Source organism: Ahaetulla prasina, chromosome 3 (genome assembly GCF_028640845.1).
Source record: "Ahaetulla prasina isolate Xishuangbanna chromosome 3, ASM2864084v1, whole genome shotgun sequence".
NCBI lineage: Eukaryota > Metazoa > Chordata > Lepidosauria > Squamata > Colubridae > Ahaetulla > Ahaetulla prasina.
The window spans coordinates 51,238,340-51,245,271 of NC_080541.1; the positions used below are offsets into that span (position 1 = coordinate 51,238,340).

Sequence of the window (6,932 nt, forward strand, 5' to 3'; positions counted from 1 at the left end):
CTAATAAGTTATCCTTACATATAGGCGTGACAGGAGTAATGAAAGGTTTATATGACATGACATTTTAAATGTACAGTCACTTTTATAAAACTGGTCCGCTTTTATAAAACTGGTCTGCTTTCACATATAATCATATAAAATCAGCATGAGTGCTCATCAGTAGCAAAGTACCATTGGTCATAAATAGTCAAACCTCCTCCCCAGACACCCACAAACCAGATCTAGCTTGACGTTAATTTTGCTTGGCTACTTATATTTTTAATAGTGCCCTGCTTTAAAAATAATCAGAGAATTCCGTCCATGAACAAAATAGAAGAAACTTTCAGAAAGTTATACTTTATTGTTTTTTTTAAATGCTACTAAATTACTTAAATGGCAAATATAGTTTATGAAAAAGTATCATTGATTTTTTTCATATACTTCTCATCAATCTACAACAGTGTACTCTAAATTAGGAATATCCTATAATGCACACATAAAACTCTATGACAAATTAGAAAAAAAGTAAAATCACTTATATTAGGAAGTAGCTTTCACCATCAAATAATTGGCACAGGAAACTTTACTTGCTGGCATAATGTCAAACGTTTAAAGAAAAGTCCCATCCATTGGAACTTTTCAAGTGAATAGTTTTTATTCAAAGCTGTAATCTTTCAATTGATTTTTCTTTGGTAATTGCATTAGTTACGTCTCATTTCATAGAGGAAAACAGTCAAAGAGATCACTTGAAACATGTGCTTCCTACTTAGATTTAAGGGTTGCTTCAAGGAAGAGGTCCAAAGTGTGTCATCATATTATACAGTGGGGTATGGACAGATGCCATCGGGACAGGGATTCCCCCAAAATACCCAGTGCCACATATGGATTAATAATCTAATAATGAAATGCATACAGCAGCTTAGTCATATCAATTCACTGAGTAGTGGGTGTAGCTAGGTGTGCTCGTAATTATCTGCATCGCTGTATTCTAAATATAGCTTCCAGAAGGTCTTCAAGGTTGCTTCGTGTAGAGTGAATTGCAGTGATCCAAGAAGGAACAAAGACATGAATACAGCAAGTAAAGTTTCCTGATCCAAGAACAGACCAACTGATGTGTAAGACAAAATTCTGCAAAGGCAGCTTCCATCCTAACCCAAATTGCATATTGGCTTTGAGGGATAGAATGCCATCTCTCCCAGAGTCAAAGATGAACAATCTCCAGTGATAGAATCCAGGGAACACAAATCTGCACCTACTAGGTTTTGCTTGGGTTGAGTCGAAGCCTGTTCTTCCCATTCCAATACCCATGACCTCCAGACAGTAAAACAGAGTCAGTGAGAGAAGCAACAGGACTTAGAAGAAAAGCAAAGTAAATGCATACTCTATTTCTAGATAAATATATTTGTATGTTTTGGGGAAAATAAATATGAACTTGAATAAAGAGATAAAAATCATATATCAATATAACAAAATATAATATTCTGCATGGGGACAATCTATGTAGAAAGTTAGAATAGTATTTTTTCCTCCACTAAAAATAATGTGTTCGGGTCATTTAATATAAGCCAATCTATTGAATAGATTTAGTGTTTGAACTGAAGACTTTGAGAGATGACATCCTGTTCATACAGTCATTCTCCATATTTGAAGTAGCTGCAACATGCCTACACATAGCTTTATAGTTCCCTAAAATCAGAAATTGGAGGGTTCCACCTTTGCCTATGATGACAGGCATGTTGCGTACATTTCTGAATGAAAAAGAATTTTATCATTATCAATTACCTGAGAAGTTCTAGGTATTTGGTTTTCCATCAAATTCAAAGGAGCACATGCATTAATGTCAAGCCAGTGTTTTGGAGAAACTGGCAATAAAAAGCCTGCATCTGAGACGTTTGTATTGTATGTATTGAAAAATGACAGCAGAATAATTCACTTTTTTTAAAAAAAATCTTGAACAATTACAAACAACTGTAAAAATTAGAGATAGTATTTGTTACAAATGTCAAGTTTAAGAATGTTTCTGCATGTTTTACACTTTTTAACCCAATCGAATATTGTAAAGTAATCATAAAGAGTTTGATACTCTGCCCATCATCAGAAGAACTCTCTGAAAACAGAATAGGACCAAATTTGGTCTAGGACAGGGCTGTCAAACTCCCGGCCCACGAGCCAAATGCGTCACACTCTGGCCACACCCATGCCTGGTTTAGTGAAGGCGGAAAAAGTCCAGATACATCACATGACACTGCTGTGACGCCGTGAGTTTGACATCCCTGGTCTAGGATGTCCTAAAAAGACTGAAAAAAAAGAAAGACTGAATTAGAAAATAGATTAAAAGATCCATTAAAAAAACCAATCTTAGGTGAAAATATCCCCAAGAATCTATAGTAGAAAGACCACTCAGCTGTTAACTATTCCATTGTTAAACTTCCTCTCTTCCTTGGCAATCATATAACTCGAGCAGAATTATTTTGAAGGGCTTGAAAAGAATTAAAGAAGCATTTACTGCATGTTTTATGTCTAATTATTTTTATTGCCATTATAGATTAATGCCTTTCTAACATGTACATCAGTTGTGTAAATAGTTTACTGACTCACAAATAGTTAAATGCTATTAAATTCATGTGCAACTATTCACATAAATAAATATAAATTCACCCTTCTGGTAAATGTGTGTTGTAAAATTGAGAATACACATTCTGGATCAATAGTTTAAAGATTAGGGGGCTAGAAGAACATCTATTTTTTTCCAGATGAAATTTTGACTTTTAGATGATATGTTCAGAGTTATTTATCAGTTGCTCTTCAATCTCTTTTGGAAGTCACCACCTTTGTTTTCTCTACTACTCCAGCTTGTGAAAATGAAGTTGATTAAACTACTCTTAATTCCCCAGGACATTCATCCCAGATATGAGAACTGCCTGCATATTCACCTGTTATGCTTCAGACAGCAAAATGCCACAGAGACTAAATACAGTGAGTCAGTCTGTGTAAACAGATGAACTTAAGAGAGAAACAGCCAATAACAGTTTGCAATTTTGCTGATTATTCAAGGACACTGAAAATGTTTTTGGTTGGAATCAGTTCAATACAGGATCAGCCTGAATGACAATTAGCTTGCAAGTCATGCCAAAAATGTTGCCAGGTTTACCTGTTGGGAAACAAATACAGACTTGATGGAAATCAACTTGTTTTTGCACGTTATGTATAAGAAAGTGAGCAGGTGTTTTCAAAGCATGTTTATATGCTTCTATTGATGCTTTTGTTAAATTTAAATATATAATACCTGGGTCACAAGCTGCAGTTTATTGACATAATTTAAAACTATGGCCTGAAAAAGTACTGCTAGTTAAGTTTATACCACATTTTTCTTAGCTCAAACAATGTTATACTTTATACATATAGTCCCATCTAAATTTGATGTGGGGAATAGTATAGCTTCATTGATCATTAGTAAAATTAAATTGTACTAGGTAGGGTGAAGCAATGAAAGATCTCAGAATTAAATAAATAGGATGTAAGTTTCAGCATTACATCAAATCACAATACAGCTGAATGAAAGAGTTCTTTTATAAGAACTTTTTTGTAAAGGAAACTTTCCATTAAAGCTTTTCATTAAAGCACTTTTTCCACCATCTATTTGAAGGCATCCACTGAAAGAAAGCCCACCAACTCCCTCAATAACTGGTTTCACTGTCCAACCTGTTTGGGATGGATGGACGGATGGATGGGTGGGTGGGTGGATGGATGGATGGAGACTTGTGGTTGCTGTTGCTGAGGAAGACAACATAGTTGGAAATACGTGTGGAACATTGGAAAACAATGGATCCTAGTCCTGGCTGATAGGAAGTCATAGATTTTCTTGGACCACCCCTAAAAGAAGAATACAAGGAAAAGATGATGACAAGAGGCTGAAAATTACTCTTCCAATTCTTTTAGTATGAAGTCTTAAGACACAGACTGTCCTTATACATATATATATATATATAAGCTGCCACAAAAGATGTAGCATATCCATAGAGAGCTTTTGTCTTTTTTCTTGTTTTTTTTCTTAGTCATCATTATACATCGTCTCGATGCCTCTGTGTCACATCCTTGGAGCAAAGTATTTGATGTGATATTATTATCCAGAGCAGGTGGTCCTTTGTGCATTGAAGAATAACATTTCAAATAATAAATCCACACCAAATATAAAAAGTATTGTCTGCCCATTGATGAATATTCACTTATAGTTATTCCAGTATTTATCTATTTGTTACAATTATTTATATCTCATTTTTTATAGGTCATATCTCATCAAGATGGCTAAAGTCATAAATAAATTCAGTAAGTAATATTTTTTTAAAAAAAATAGCTTGATCATTGATCTTTTGAAATAATCCACAAAAGGCCTCAATTTACAAGTTTGTTTAGTGACTGTTCAAAGTTACAGTAGCACTGAAAAAATGATTTATGATCATTTTTCACGCTGATGATCACTGCAGCATCCCCATGGTCACGTGATCAAAATTCAAATGTTTAGCAACTGACTCCTATTAATGACAGTTGCAGTGTTCTGTGATCACATTTTGTGATCAACTTTTATGACCTTTTGACAAACAAAATCAAAGGTAAAATCAGATTCACTTAACCACATTACTAACTTAACAACTGCAGTGATTCACTTAACAACTGTGGCAAGAAAGGTCATAAAATTCACTTAACAACTGTCTCACTTAGCCATAAGTATTTTAGGCTCAGTTGTAATCTTGAGGGCTACCTGTAACACTATAAAAAAATGAAATGAAAATGCCTCACAATCTCAAAAGATTTCTCCTGTAAAAGAAAATTATTTTTTCATTTAATTCTCCAAGTGATATTTCTGGGTTGTCAGAGGGCAAGTGCCGTTTTCTTTGTATTTTTTCCATCTTTCTAAAGCCTTTGTGTTTGCCCATTTTTCTGGGGAGTTCCCTATGAGGAATTAACAGAAGGACAGTAAGCCAGAGAAGCTGCAAGGTACTCAAAAGGCAGAGCAATCGTATACACAGCCTTGGTGACATAATCAGTCAATCAATAACTGAAGAATAGAATAAAATATTCATGAGAATGTTACCACTGTTCTCATGTTTGAAATCAAGTACAATAATATGTAGTGGATTTTTCTCTACCACGTTAATTGCTGGCAATAGCCATGTGGGCCTTACAAGTAGTCCTCAACTTATGACTGTAATTGAGCCCAAAATTTCCTCTTGTTAAGTGAGGCAGTTGTTAAATGAGTTTTACCCCATTTTACAACCTTCGTTGCCACAGTTGTTAAGTGAATCACTGCAATGGTTAAGTTAGAAATTTGTGTAGTAATAGTAATAAGTGAATTTGGCTTTTCCATTGACTTTACTTGTCAGAAACTCACAAAAGGTGATCACATGACCCTGGGAGATTGCAACTGTCATAAATACATGCCAGTTTTCAAGCATCTGAATTTTGATCATTTGGCTATGGGGATGTTGCAACTGTCATAAGTGTGAAAAAATGGTCATAAGTCTTTCTTCAGTGCTGTTGTAACTTAAAACTGTCACTAAATGAAAGATAATAAGTCGAAGACTGCTGTACTTGGAAAAGGCAGGCAATGGTTCAGTTAGGTTCTGAGGCAGAAGTTGTTTGCTTACCCTTCTTTTATGCTTAACATCCCTCACTAGACCTACGCAACTTAAGCAACTAAAAAAGATGTTTTATGTGTTTCTTCTCAAACTATCATAGCCTCATCAACTGAATTAGTAATATCCATCATCTTCCAGGAACACCAATTGTATTTGTTGTCTCCAAAATATTCCTTTGGAATGAGAAATGCATTCAGTATCAATACCAATAGTTTGCTTCACATAGTAGTGCACTGTATATTTAACTAAATAAATAAAGTTCCATACTAAAAATGGAAATTCACCAAAACATGTAGGAAAACAAAGAAACCTGAAATCATATTAAGGATCATTCGTTCTCAAATCAGCCATGCAATTTACCCTGAGAGCCTGTTATATGAATTTAAATATAGGCAATTATTTTACACCATTTAAAAAAAAAACTTTCTGGATCCATCTCCTTATGTCATGTTCCAAGTATTTCCATGATTTTTAAAATAAGTTTTTAATGCTGATTATTTGCAGAGATGACTTGCGGGATTAGTGATGGTTAGTTGAACAATCCTTCCCTAGGTACCCATAATTTTTTATTGTTTCTTTCCCTCTTTCAAGCACAGGTGAAATTCATCATGTCTGAATGGGTTTCAGAGGGTGAAGAAGAGAAAGGAAAGATGCAGGAGAAAATACCTTGAAACGACCATTGGGAAGAAAATGAAAACAGATGCATGGAATGGGAAGATCCTGCTGGGAACAATATGAAAGTAAAGCACATTTTTCCGAAGAGATGACAGCCTTGTGCAATCCCTCAAGACTTCCTTCCCACACAGACGTCTCCACGGCAAAGGTTCTCAGGAGGAGGCACAACATAACCTCTGGGAAGAGGCGTAAATGGGGAAATGTGTCACAATCCTGGAAGAAATATTTCACGTCAACTTGGTGCTCTGCTGCCTAGGTTTTAGGGAGCGGGGAGGGGGAGGGAGGAATACTTTCAACGCCTCCAGGAGAAAAGCAGCCTCTGCAATTTAGAAAACAGAAAGAAACGCCTTGTCTTAGCCCTGTTTATTTGAAGAGACTCAGCCAACAGCGGCCTGGCTTTCCAGCAGGGTGATCCCAGCCTGCTCTAAACTGACACACTGACATGATGACTAGGCTTTGAAGATAGAGTAGCAGTGTTTATGTGGAGAGCAGTCGTGGTGCAAAGGGGAAGAAGTGAGGGGGAGGTGCAGGGAGGGAGACTGGGAAACTGTAAGTCATTGTAGATGGGCTGGCCTGGCCTGGGCTGGCCTGGCCTGGGTGGCAAGCTCTTAAAGCTCAGCACATTCATCAACCTGCCTAGTG

General features: G+C 36.0%; 1 long non-coding RNA gene across 1 annotated transcript; it reads right to left on the reverse strand.

Annotated features, from left to right (window-relative positions):
* Nucleotides 1–1,979: 1,979 nt before the first annotated feature.
* On the reverse strand, nucleotides 1,980–6,425 carry LOC131195836 (uncharacterized). The gene is made up of 3 exons (XR_009154557.1): nucleotides 6,282–6,425; nucleotides 3,682–3,852; nucleotides 1,980–3,130 (listed from the first exon to the last, which is right to left on the reverse strand). It is a non-coding gene; the product is annotated as an uncharacterized LOC131195836 (long non-coding RNA).
* Between the last annotated feature and the right edge of the window lie 507 nt (nucleotides 6,426–6,932).